At 59.5% G+C, this 12,786-nt stretch overlaps 1 protein-coding gene across 2 annotated transcripts in view; it reads left to right on the forward strand.

The window, feature by feature from the left end:
• The window catches only part of PRKAR1B (protein kinase cAMP-dependent type I regulatory subunit beta), a 74,132-nt gene that overhangs the window by 23,854 nt on the left and 37,492 nt on the right, over positions 1–12,786 (forward strand). The window lies entirely within an intron of this gene.

The following is a 12,786-nucleotide window of genomic DNA, read 5'->3' on the forward strand; positions in this document are numbered from 1 at the left end:
GGTCCTCACTTGGCCAGGCCAGGGTCCGGCTGGCCCACAGGGCTGTTCCCCGCTCCCCACTGGGGACCCCCAATCTGGCCACACGCAAGTCCAGGGGGGCCGCTTGGGGGAGGAGCCCAGGGAGGCAGCAGGGCCTGTGTGGGCTGTGAGCCCCGGCCCCTGAGCTCCTGGCCCAGACACGTGGTGATGCTCAGGGCTGCTCTGCCATCCGGAGGCGGCTAAGACCTCCGGCAGCAGGGGTGGGGAGCACGGCTGGGCCCGGTGACCTTGGATTTCTCCTGGCCTTGCTGTTTGCCGGTCAGCGATGTAACCTCTGGAGCTTCAGGAATGTTCTGCCAGCCCTTGAAGGCAGGAAAGCCTTGGTCGCGAGGCAGGAGCTCACTCCCACGCACCCATCCGTCCATCAGGTGTCTGGTGCTGTCCTAGGGTGGTGAGCAGGCGGCAGGGGAGAAGGGTGCTCGGGAGATGCGCCTGAGTGGGGTGGGAGTGGTCTCTGCAGGGCCCAGTGGCCGGTGGGGGGCTCTTGGAGGAGGGGCTGCGTAACCCAGACCTGGAAAGTGCACGGGCCAGAGGGACGGTCAGGGCCATGGTCCTGGCCCGCTGGCCCCTGTGCGAGCCTCCTGGGGCTGCTCAGACACGGTGTTGGTCTCTGGCTTCGAGCTCTGGGGCTGGCCTGTCGGGGGGCCAGTGTCTCCCTGTCCTCCTCAAGATCAGCCTCTGTCATTCGGGGGCAGGGGACACCTAGCTCCTAACCCGGGTTTCCCCTGACTCCACTGTGCCTCGGGGCCTTGGGCTGCCGAACATCGGGACAAGCAGGTTGCTTGTAATGAGGCGCTGTGAACCAGCATCGTCCCGATATTTTAAATGCTGCATTTCGGAAACAGTTCTATCTTTTCAATGTAATATTTATCATAATCTAATGTATTTATTTTTAATCAGCTCCGTACCAATAATTAAAAAAAAAAAACCCTCAATCTTGAAGGAGGATTCTAATACTTAAAGTCTTGGAGTCACGTGTTTCTCCCAGGATAGCATGTCAGGGAGGTCGATGAAACATCTTTAAACGTAGATGTTTTTACACTAAGGCAAGCCACAGGGAAAAGAGTAGAAATGTCCATTCAAGGGGAGGAGCAGTGCAGCTCCAGCCAAGACGCCTTTTCACGGCTGTCTCCTGTTTAGAGAGCTGGCGGGTGTGCAGTCTGCGTGGAACACCAGGCTCCCCCAGAGACACGGAACCAGGAGGACACAGACGCGTCCGAGGACGCTTATGCTGGGGGCTCTTGGGGTCGTGGAGGCTGGGCAGCTCCGTGCGCCGTTGTCCACCCGTGGAGTGCAGGGAGCCGGTCCGAGGCTCGAGAGCCAGGAGGCAGGGGTCCGAGGGCGGGAAGGTGGACGGCGGCTCGGGCGGAGCGTGGGTCTCCCATGGCCTGCGTCTCTCCTCTGCTGGGCCCACGAGGGGCAGCGCCGCCCTCCCTGGGGAGGCCCATCTCACGCTTTCTGGATTCAAACGCCCGTCTTGTCCCAGATGCGCCTAGAAATCGGCTCTCACAGTGGAGTGGGCGTCCCTTCGCCCAGACAAGACGGCACACTTGAAGCTACGGGTTTTTATTTCACGGTCTGTGCTTAAAAGAATGACACAGCAGTTTCAGCCGTTAGAGTAGGCCAGAAATTCTTCCCTGTGGAGACATTTGAAGTGTTTCCCATGTTTAAGGACAGCGTGTGCGGCTGCATTGAAGGACCTTATCGTTAGGGGACCAGGTCGGGGCCGCTGGGGTGGCTGGTCAGGTAGGCCGCCGGGGAGGACGGTGGACGGCTGCTGGAGGGCACAGTGGGCACGTCGGTGTGGCCCAGCTGGGCTGATGGACTGGGGAGCGGAGCGGGGGACGGCTGCAGGCTCTGGGCTGGTGTGTTCTCCAGGGCACAGGTGCTGGTGGGCAGGTGGGATCTGGCCTCATGAGCTTGACTGGCCCTGCCTGCTGGGTGTCCGGGGGGAGCTGTCAGGAGACCGGGGCGGCCCTTCACCACAAGCTCATTTTCTCCCCTCATCTGTCCGGAAGCACTGGAACTATTCCTTTCACATTCCCGTGAGCTGGGCTCGTGGTAATGAAGGGTCCCTTGAGCCAGGCCTTGGGCCCCAGTCTTGTCTGTCCAGTGTGAACCTGGGCTCCACTGGCCCATTCTGTCCTTTCCTAGATGTGTGTCTGCTCGCAGATGGCCTGGTGCCTACCCGGAGTTGAGTCCGGAGCCTGGATTGGAGCCTGGATTGGCGGCGGGAGCAGGACTTAGAGCTTCCTTGTCAGATCAGGGCTGTCTTGGACTCCAGAGCCGTCGTCTCAGTCCGGTTGAGCATCTCTGCACCCTGGTCCATCCCCCGCCTGCCCCCCTGGTCGGCCCCGTGCGGACCCGAGGCCAATTGTGCTGGGTGACAGCGCCCAGGGCTGCTGGAGTTGGGCAGGGGCTCACGGGCCTGTGAACACGCGTGTACGCGTCTGTGTGCAAACACGTGTCCACCTTCTTGGGTAGATTCCTAATGGGGTGTCTGGGCCAGGCTGCTGCACTGGCCCCTGTAGCTGTGGAGAGTGGGGCTTTCTCTGCTTCTGTCGTTCAGGCTTCTCACTGCAGTGATTCTTCCCTTTGCAGAGCATGAGCTGTCGGGCGCAGGGGCTTCAGTAGTCGCGGCCTGTGGGCTCAGCACCGGTGCTGCTCGGGCTCTAGAGCACAGGCTTGGTTGCTCCGAAGTTTGTGGGATCTTCCTGGATCAGGGCTGGAACCCGTGTCCCCTGTGTTGGCAGGCAGAGTCTACCCCTGAGCCACCGGGGAAGCCCAACGAGTCTTTTAAAGTCCAGTTTATCTGTCTTTTCTTTCAAGAATCGAGCTTCTGTTGTTTTCAATCTAAGAACTTTGCCTAAAGCACATTAACAAAGACTTACATTTTCTTCTAAAAGTTTTGTCTTTTTAGCCCTCCCGTTGAGGCCGGTGACCCACTCTGAGTTACCGTGTGTGCCGTGAGGTCAGCGTCTGAGGCTGCGTGGTTGGTTATGTGGATGTCCGGGTGTCCAGCTCCACTCGCCAAAGAGACTGTTACTTCCTCATGGACATGTCTTGGCGCCTTGTTGATAATCAACTGGCCATCAGGGTGAGGGTTCATTTCTGGGCTCTGGGTTCTGTCCCACGATCCGTGTGCCGTGTCATCACACCAGCCCCACATTCTTGACGGGCATGGCTCCACAGTGAGTTTGGAAATCAGGTCATGTAAAGCCTCTCACTTCATTCTTCCTTTGCAGAATCGTCTGGGCTATTTTAGGGCCTTTGCGTTTCCATATGAATTTTAGATAACTTTCTATTTTGAAAGTCCGCGTTGGATTTGTAGATTGGTTTGACACAGAACTGGCATCTTGTCGGCATTGAGGCTTCTCAGCGATGGACAGGAGCGTGTCTACGGATCTGCACCTTCGTGGCAGGCTCCTGCAGTTCTCGGTGGACAAGCTCTCACTTCTCTTGGCAAACGGATCCTGCAGTGTTCATCCTTTTCCATGCTCTCACGAAGAAGACCGGGTTCCCAGTGGCGTGGACTGGCTGTGGAGGCCCGGGGGCTCCGGTGGGCAGTGGAGGCAGGCGGCAGGGCGGGGCTGGCCAGGAGGGGCCAGGGGTCCTGCCCCTGCACACCCCTGCGGCAGAGGGGCACAGAGGGCTCTGGGCTTCAAGCCGGGGCTTGCCAGCCCTGAGCCCTGGGGGACAGCCTATTGGTCATAGCTCAGCGTGTGCCCCCCAAGGAGCAGGACAAGAGCTCCAGATGGTCTCTGTTATGTGAGCCGTGTTCTCCGACCTCTGCTGGTGCCTCTGGGACTATTTAGGGGAAGAGTTCCTTCGCGGCTAAGCACACAGGGGCTCTTTATCTGGGCGTAGGAGTGAAGTTTAAATGAAAGTGGGCCGCGCCAAGGAACTCAGGGCTTTCTGGAGATAACCGCCCCAAGGCTTTTATCCTGTGTCTGCTTGGGGCCTGTATGCACTTGGGTGCTTCCTGCGATGCAGGGTCAGCGGATACACTGTCTCCAGTGACTTTTTCCTCTGGAGGGGCCAGCATGAGGCACGTGGGATGAAGGACAAGCTGCCGATTCACGTCTAAACGAGGACTAGTATCTAGAACATGTAAAGACCTCTGTCGATTCAACAACACAAAAACCAAGGAGTCCAGTTAGAAATTGGACAGAGAGTCGCAGAGACGCTCGACCACAGAGGACCCTGGGATAGAGAACAAGCCCTGGGAGATGCCCAGCTCCTCGGGCAGCAGGGAAATGCAGAGCAAACCCCAGGGGACCGTCGGTCCACGCCCATCGGGACGGTCAGAGTGAAACCCGCCAGTGCGGACGCGGAGGAGCTGGGCCCTCGTCCGTTGCTGCTGGGAATGGCAGCCATAAGAGCCTGGAAAACATGAGTAGGTTCTTAGAAAACTAACCACGTAACTGCCGTGTGACCGGCAATTGCACTCTTGGGCATTTATCCCAGAGAGATGGAAAATTATGTTCACGTGAAAACCTGTACATTAACTTGTCATAGCAGCTTTCTTTGTAAAAGCCTGAAACTGGAAACAACCCAGGTATCCCTCAGCGGGCGAGTGGATAAATAAGCTTGGGCGCCGGGCCGTGGGAGAGCGGCCGGCCAGAAGAGGGGACGAGCTGCTCACACACACGGCGGGCGGGGTGAGCCTCCAGGGAGCTTGCTGAGGAGAGAAGCCGGCCCTCGAGCTTCCATCCTGCGGGACACCGTTTAAGTGACATTCTCGCGGTGGCCCCCAGGGCTTAGGGGCTGGGTGGGGCCCGGGGGTCTTCACGGCATCACCACTGGCACCCTGGGTGGCCCCCGAGATGCCCCCTTTGGGGAGGTGCTGACCACCACACGGGCGTCCCCGTGGGCAGGGCCGGCCACCTGGGGTCACTGTGCTCCAGCGTCGGCGAGGGCGGGTGTCGGCTCAGCTTAGAACCTGCTGCAGGTGGGGTGGGGGGGCCAGCCGCAGACCCCCAGCCCCCCGGAGGAGCCTGGGCCTCGGTGAGCGTGCTGCCGCCCGCGGCTGGACGTGGCGCTCAGGGCCGGCGGGGCTGTGCCGCCTGCTGGGTCCGTTGCTGGCGCCTCCGGGTCTGTCTGTTGCCCCGTTTGCAGGTGATGGGATGAGGCCCAGCGGTTGGCTGGCCAGGCCCTTGGCTGGTCAGAGAGCCACGAGGTGCACCCTCTGCCTGGCCCCCAGGCCCGTCCGCCTCCCACCTTGCCTCGCTGTGCCCGGAAGACCGAGGGCCCTCCATTTCTGCTCGTCCTCTGTCCACCTGCTCCCAGGGCGCCTGCAGCCATCACGGGGTGGGGGACAGGCTGTTTCTCTGAAGCTGTTCGTAGGACAGCATCCCGGGGGTCCCAGCGCCCCAGGGAGCAGCCCACGGGGTCAGGGGGCAGGGGGCAGCGGGGTCGGGTCCTCAGTGTGGCAGCACCTCTTGGGTCCCTGTTCTCTGAGGGTATTGGGGCCCCTGGTTTGTCCACACACGTCTGGCCAAGCACCTCCGTGGACCGTGGCCTCTGTGACTGTCATCTCTGTGGACCGCAGCCTCCGTGGACCGTGACCTCTGTGCACCACCTCCTCTGTGGGCTGTCCCCTCCGTGACTGTGGCCTCAGTGGTCTGTGGACCGTGGCCTCTGTGATCTGTGGACTGTGGCCTCTGTGACTGTCGTCTCTGTGGACTGTGGCCTCAGTGGTCTGTGGACCGTCACCTCTGTGGACTGTCCCCTCTGTGGACTGTGACTCTGTGGTGGGAGTGAGAACGTCAGGGAGGAGGAAGCCTTTGAAACGGGAGGCAGAGGCCAGAAGCTGGCCGCTCTGCATGCTCTGTGCTGATGGCCTTGGAGCCTGGCCAGGGCGTGGGTGGAAATGGTGGGGCTTTGAGTGGGGTGACTCTGGTGTGGCCGTGCTTGGGGTGGGGAGAGGAGAGCCTCGGGGCCTGGGAGGGGCTGGGGTATCCTGTCCCTGCCCCGGGGCGCCTGCCTTGGGCTCCCTCCTTGCCTGCAGCCATCCAGAGGCCACAGGGACTTGTGGACAAAGCCCACGAGGGAGGACGGGCCCCACAGTGCCCAGGCGCAGATCTGTCCACTCAGGAAAGAGCGCATTCAGGTCTCAGCGCAGCTTAGGAAGAACCACGGGCCATGGAACCCAGCACACGATCTCTGGCCATGGACCGTGGGGAATACAGAGCATGGAACCCAGCACGTCTGCAGGTCTGTGGCTGTGACGGGCGGGGGCGTGGATGGCCAGACCCCGGGCCGGGTCAGCGGCACACCTTGAGCCCTGCCCCTTGCGGACCCTCATCGCTTCTGGTTTCCTGGAGCCGCGTCCACCCTGCTCACCGTCCCTCCCCAGGGCCCCGGCTTGAGTCCACGCAGATGTTTCGTCCACTGCAGGTTTTATCCGACCGGCGCCCGAACAGCCGCTCTGTGGCCGTTGTTCCTCTTCGTGAAGCTCCTGCGTCCTCTGGTGCGACCGCGTCGTTTTTGTCATTTTCCTTGCTTTCTGGTACTTCGTGAGGTGGCCGGCTTGTCTCGTGTTTCCTTCCTCTTGGTGGGAGGCTCTGTTTAGAGACCACGTTCTGGGGGGAGTCACTGCTTTGTTCTGTCCTTGTTGCTGGGCTTTTTCTGCAGACAGAACCAGGACTGCTTTTAAGATAAAATATTTCATGCGTTCATGTTGATTCTTCCAATGTCAATTCAGGGCTACAGGGTGGCTTCCTTCCTTCCTTCCTTCCTGTTAAAGTAATGTGATTAATTTTGTCTTTATCTCTTTTCCCACATGCTGACTATCTCAGCTGTCCATGATACAAGCGAAGGAATTCTTTGTTTCATTTCACCACAGGGGTGCACACACACGCACACACCTGACCTTCGAATAACAACCAGTATGGTCAGCAGAAGCATCGAAGGTTTAATTCTGGCTCACTTTGCCCTGAGGTGTCTGCAGCTTGGAAGCTGGTGCTGTCAGTTGGGCACGCTTTTCACTTCCTTTTTTCTCTTTTCCTTGGATTTGTAAGTATTATTTTTCAAATCTCAGGCTTGCTTTTAGAACCATGTGAAATATTAACATAGTTCATGGTTTCAAGGTCGTCACCACCAGCATGGCGTGTCCTGGAGCCTCACTCACCTTATGTCCCCACCGGACACTCAGCTTCCTTCCTATGGCCTGAGGGGGTCTTTGCGCTCCGATTCGCCTGTGGCTGGAGCAGCAGACGAGTCGGCCAGTCGGTCCACATGCACAGGTTCACGCCCTCGCCCCTTGCTTACACACATGCCTTTCTGTCTGACATGTGTCCTGGAGCTCACGCTGCGGCTCTTTTTAGATGGTCTGGAAAGCTCTGGGTCTTGGGCCATCCCAGCGCTGTGTTGGTAGGTGGGGAGGGGGGTACGTAAATCTCCTCACATTGTCTCCTTGGTTGCGACTCGGCCCCTTTCATGGAGGAGAAAGCCGCCGGCCAGGCCTGGGGCGGGTGGGCATCAAGGCGGCACTGAGCGTGGCGCCAAGCCCAGGCCCGTGCCCCGGGGGGCCCACAGGGTCCAGCTTGAGATCCGCCCAGGGCCGACGCCTGTGGCTCCCAGCCTGACGGGGTGGCCGTGGCCCCCGATGGCCCCGGTCCTCATGGCGCTGCTGAGCGTGCCGAGGCGTGGCTGCTGGGCCGGGAGAGTCAGGCGAACCCAGCCCCGGCACTTTCACGGGAGAGCCAGCGTGACTCGGCCGTGCCCTGGGCCTTATTACCTTGTGGGAGAAAAGCAAGTGTGGGCGGACACGGTGAGATTCTGGCAGGGAAGGGGCCGGCGTGTCCCGGGCCTGACCTGGCGTGGACCGAGGTGGCTTCACCTTGAGCACCCGGCCCTTGGATCCCAGGGCCACTGGGGGCCTGGGGCTGTTGGCGCGGGTGGACACAGGGGTCCGTGATGGGCTTGAGCCGGGGCATGGAAACAGCCTCTCCGGGGTGCTGGGTGTGGGATGGGCGGCAGCCATAAGGCTGGGCCTCGTCTGCTGCCATGTCTCTGTGGGGCTGGCGCTGCCCACGCAGGGACAGGGTCTTGAGCGGCACCCGGAAGGAGAGGGGAGGGGACCTTTGCAAACGTGGGGCTCCAGGTGCGTCTGTGTGCTCACCTGCTCACTCGGTGGTCTGTGATGACGTCGTGCGTGGCAGGGCGCGTGCTGGCCGGGCCTGCGGCGGGTGCGGGCTGCTGCCTGACGAGGCCACTCTGGGGCTCCACCCTGTGCCAGGGGTCCCACATGCTCTGCCCCACGAGTGGCTCTCACTCTGCGGTTGTCCCTGGGATTGTCTCCGTTGGTGACAGAGCCTCCCTGCCCTTTCTGTGCTGGGCCCCGGGGCGTGTGTGGAGGGCACCCCAGTGAAGGGCAGGCCCATGCTTCTGTGGCTGTTGGGTGTGGTGCTGTCTTGGGTTCCACTGGCGCCATGACCGTCTGGGTTCTCTGCCCTCTCTGCCCTCCAGCCTCCAGCCCTGCAGGCTGCTCACCTGTGATTGCCAGCTTCACCCTCACTGTTCCTGCCCCACTGCCCCCTGGCCAGCCTGGCTAGGGGCGTCCGAGGTGCCTGCTGCAGGCCTGCGTCTGGTCTTTTGAGGCCGCGCCTGACTGGTTCAGCAGCCGTGGAAAGGACACGCGTCCCCCGCCCATGAGGCCTGGGGGGTGTCCTGGAGCTGGCGGACTGCCATGGCCTCCCCCGCGCATGTGCTCAGAGCTGGTCTGGAGGCTGCAGTTGCCTGGGCCGCCCGGGTCTCGTGATTGATGCCCAGGCCTGCTGTATTAATAAGCGAGATGCCACTTATCCTGGAAAACATTTCCTATCTTGGGAGGTGAGGAGGAAGGAGGAGGGAGCCAGGACCCCGTGTTCCACGCCTGACCTTGGACGTGGCCTGCACGGGGTGGGGTCACAGGGACGGGCTTCATGGCTGCCAGGGTTCACACGGGGTCTCACCGGGGACGGAGCTTCGTGGGTGTCAGCGTTCATGTGGGGTCTCGTTGGGGACAGGGCTTCGTGGCTGTCAGTGTTCATGCAGGGTCTCGTTGGGGACGGGGGTTTGTGGCTGTCAGGGTCTACATGGAGTCTCACTGGGGATGGGGCTCGTGGCTGTCAGGGTTCACACGGGGTCTCATTGGGGATGGGGCTCCATGGCTGTCAGCGTTCATGCAGGGTCTTGTTAGGGACGGGGCTTTGTGGCTGTCAGGGTTCACACGGGGTCTCATTGGGGACAGAGCTCTGTGGCTGTCAGCGTTCATGCAGGGTCTTGTTAGGGACGGGGCTTCGTGGCTGTCAGGGTCCACGTGGAGTCTCACTGGGGATGGCGCTCGTGGCTGTCAGGGTTCACACGGGGTCTCACTGGGGACGGGGCTCCGTGGCTGTCAGCATTCTTGCAGGGTCTCATTGGGAACGGGGCTCCGTGGCTGTCAGGGTCCACACGGGGTCTCACTGGGGACGGGGCTCCGTGGCTGTCAGCGTTCTTGCAGGGTCTCGTTGGGAACGGGGCTCCATGGCTGTCAGGGTTCACACGGGGTCTCACTGGGGACGGGGCTCCGTGGCTGTCAGCGTTCTTGCAGGGTCTCGTTGGGGATGGGGCTCGTGGCTGCCAGGGTTCACACGGGGTCTCACCGGGGACGGAGCTTCGTGGGTGTCAGCGTTCATGTGGGGTCTCGTTGGGGACAGGGCTTCGTGGCTGTCAGTGTTCATGCAGGGTCTCGTTGGGGACGGGGGTTTGTGGCTGTCAGGGTCTACATGGAGTCTCACTGGGGATGGGGCTCGTGGCTGTCAGGGTTCACACGGGGTCTCATTGGGGATGGGGCTCCATGGCTGTCAGCGTTCATGCAGGGTCTTGTTAGGGACGGGGCTTTGTGGCTGTCAGGGTTCACACGGGGTCTCATTGGGGACAGAGCTCTGTGGCTGTCAGCGTTCATGCAGGGTCTTGTTAGGGACGGGGCTTCGTGGCTGTCAGGGTTCACACGGGGTCTCACTGGGGACGGGGCTCCGTGGCTGTCAGCATTCTTGCAGGGTCTCATTGGGAACGGGGCTCCGTGGCTGTCAGGGTCCACACGGGGTCTCACTGGGGACGGGGCTCCGTGGCTGTCAGCGTTCTTGCAGGGTCTCGTTGGGAACGGGGCTCCATGGCTGTCAGGGTTCACACGGGGTCTCACTGGGGACGGGGCTCCGTGGCTGTCAGCGTTCTTGCAGGGTCTCGTTGGGGATGGGGCTCGTGGCTGTCAGGGTTCACACGGGGTCTCACTGGGGACGGGGCTCCGTGGCTGTCAGTGTTCTTGCAGGGTCTCGTAGGGAAGGGGGCTCCGTGGCTGTCAGCGTTCATGTGGGGCCTCAGTGCACTGTGCTGACGGCATCCTGGAGCCCACGCTGACCTGGGGTTTCCAGGGCGCGGCGTCCGTGCAGGCCGGCTGGGCCCTCAGGAGTCATCCCGGGGGGGTGGGACCCCAGGGAGGTGATAGGAGGAGCCGGGGGTCCCTAGAGGTGGGTGCAGGGATGCTGGGGAGAAGCAGCGGAGGCTGCAGAGCTTGGGGCACCTCTGGGGTGCTCGGTGAGGACACCCCACTGTGTAGCTGAGGATTCTCAGCCTGCACGGTGGCCATGCCTGGCTCTCTCCAGATGGTGGGGAGGCTGCGTGACCTCGGCCTGGGCCTCAGATGGGCCCCAGCGCCCTCCCGTGTGCGCCTCTCGCTGGTCTGGGGGCCGCTGCTTGCCTTGGGCCCTGCTGGATGACCGTTGGCTGCAGCTCTTCTGGAAAGAAATCCTCGAGGAAGTGTCTAGACCCCAAGCGTCGTGACGCCCAACGTGGCAGAGTGGGGCTTTGTAGAGGCGGAGCTGCATGCAGGGTTCCCCTGGGCCCAGGGGAACTGGGTTCTGAGCCACGTGTGGGGCTCCTCTGGGCCCTGGGTTCTGAACCACATGTGGGGCTCCCCGGGTCCTGGGTTCTGAGTGAGGTGTGGGGCTCCTTTGGGCCCTGGGTTCTGAGCCGTGTGTAGGGCTCCCCAGGCCCTGGGTTCTGAGCCGTGCAGAGGCGGTGGTGGTGTTTGCAGCCCTGCTCAGCTGCAGTGTGGGCTCAGGCCTGACGGGGCCTCCGCGCACCTTCCCTCCATCAGAACCATGGCTGCCACGGGGGTTCTGGCCGCTGGCTCCGGGGCCACAGGGGCCACAGCCCTAGGATGGCCGTCGGTCAGGAGGCAGGGGCCTTTCCGCGCGGTCTTTGCTGGGGGTGAGAGGGGAGGTGGCTTTCTCCCTCTGGCTCTGACCAGAGCTGTTGCCCGGGCCGGGGAGGGGGACCGCACGATGCTTGTTTAGTTTTTCAATTTTGTTCGTCAGTTTGGTAGTTCCTCATACAGATCTGGTATACATTTCGTTAGGGTTTCACCTCAGTGTTTTATTTTTGTGGCGTGCTAACGTAAATGGTGTGGTAATTTTTTTTCCATTTTAAATACTGGAAAGTGATTGCCTTTTGCACAGTAGCTTTGCATCCCACAGCCTTGTTGTAATGACATTAATTCCAAAGGTTTTGTTTTGTTGTTGGTTCTTCAAGATGTTTTTACATAGTCATATTTTCTGCAAACAGTTTTATTTCGTCCTTTCCAGTCTGTAGCTTTTTTTCTTCGCTGCACAACACCGCTTGCAGAATTTTAGTTCCCTGACCAGGGATTGAACCCAGGCCCCTGGCAGTGGAAGCCAGAGTCCTAACCACTGGCCTACCAGGGAATTCCCTCCAGTCTCTATAGCTTTTATTTCCTTTTCTTATCCATCATCTTATTGCATTAGCTAGGGATTTTCCAATGTGACGTTAATGAAGAGTAGTGAGGGAAATATATTTGGCCTGAGTCCCCACCTAGAGGGAAAGCATCCCGGTTTTCAGCACCAGGTGTGGTGTGAACTGTAGGGTCTCTGGAGCTCTTTGTTAAGTTGAGGGACATCTCCATATTCTTATTTTTCTGAGAGTATTTTTTTTTGAATCATGAATGGATATTCAGTTTTGTCAAATGCTCCTTATGCATTTCTTGATATGATTTTTCTTCTTTACCCCTGGTATGTGATGCATTACCTTTGATTTTTGAGTACTGAGCCCACCTTGCATGCCTGGAATAAAGCCCACTTCTCTGTGGTGTATAAATGTTTTAATACAGGGTTGCGTTTGATTTCCTGTGTTTTGCTGAGCATTTTTACATCCATGTTCATGAGACAATGGTCTGTAAGTTTCCTTTCTCGTAGCATCTTTGGTTTTGGTATGAGGGTAATTCTGGCCTCACAGAATGAGTTAGAAAGTGTTGCCTCTGCTTCTGTGTCTGGAAGAGACTGCAGAGAATGGGTGTAATTTCTAACTTAAAGGTTTGGTGGAATTCACTAGTGAGTCCGCCTGGGCCTGCTGCTTCCTGTCTGGGTAGTTGCGTGTTTATTGATTCGGTTTCTTCCTTTGGGTGTGTCTTGGCAGGTTGTATCTTTGAAAGAACTGGTCTCTTTCCTCTAAGCTGTCAGGTCTGTGGACGCGCAGTTGTTTGTAGTCCCCCTTTATGATCCTTGTCAGTCCGCGGGGTCTGTAGTGACGCCTTCTCTCTGGTTTGTGACGTTGGCTGTCCGTGTATTCTCTCTGTCTCAATTTGTCCTGCCCACCTTTTTGGTTACCATGGCGAGGGGTTTACAGGTCTTTATTGATCTTTCCAGAGAACCGGCTTTGATTTCATTGATTTCCTCTGTTAATTTCCTATTTTAAGCTTTGCTCTAA

Source organism: Bos javanicus, chromosome 25, assembly GCF_032452875.1.
Source record: "Bos javanicus breed banteng chromosome 25, ARS-OSU_banteng_1.0, whole genome shotgun sequence".
In the NCBI taxonomy this organism is placed as follows: Eukaryota; Metazoa; Chordata; class Mammalia; order Artiodactyla; family Bovidae; genus Bos; species Bos javanicus.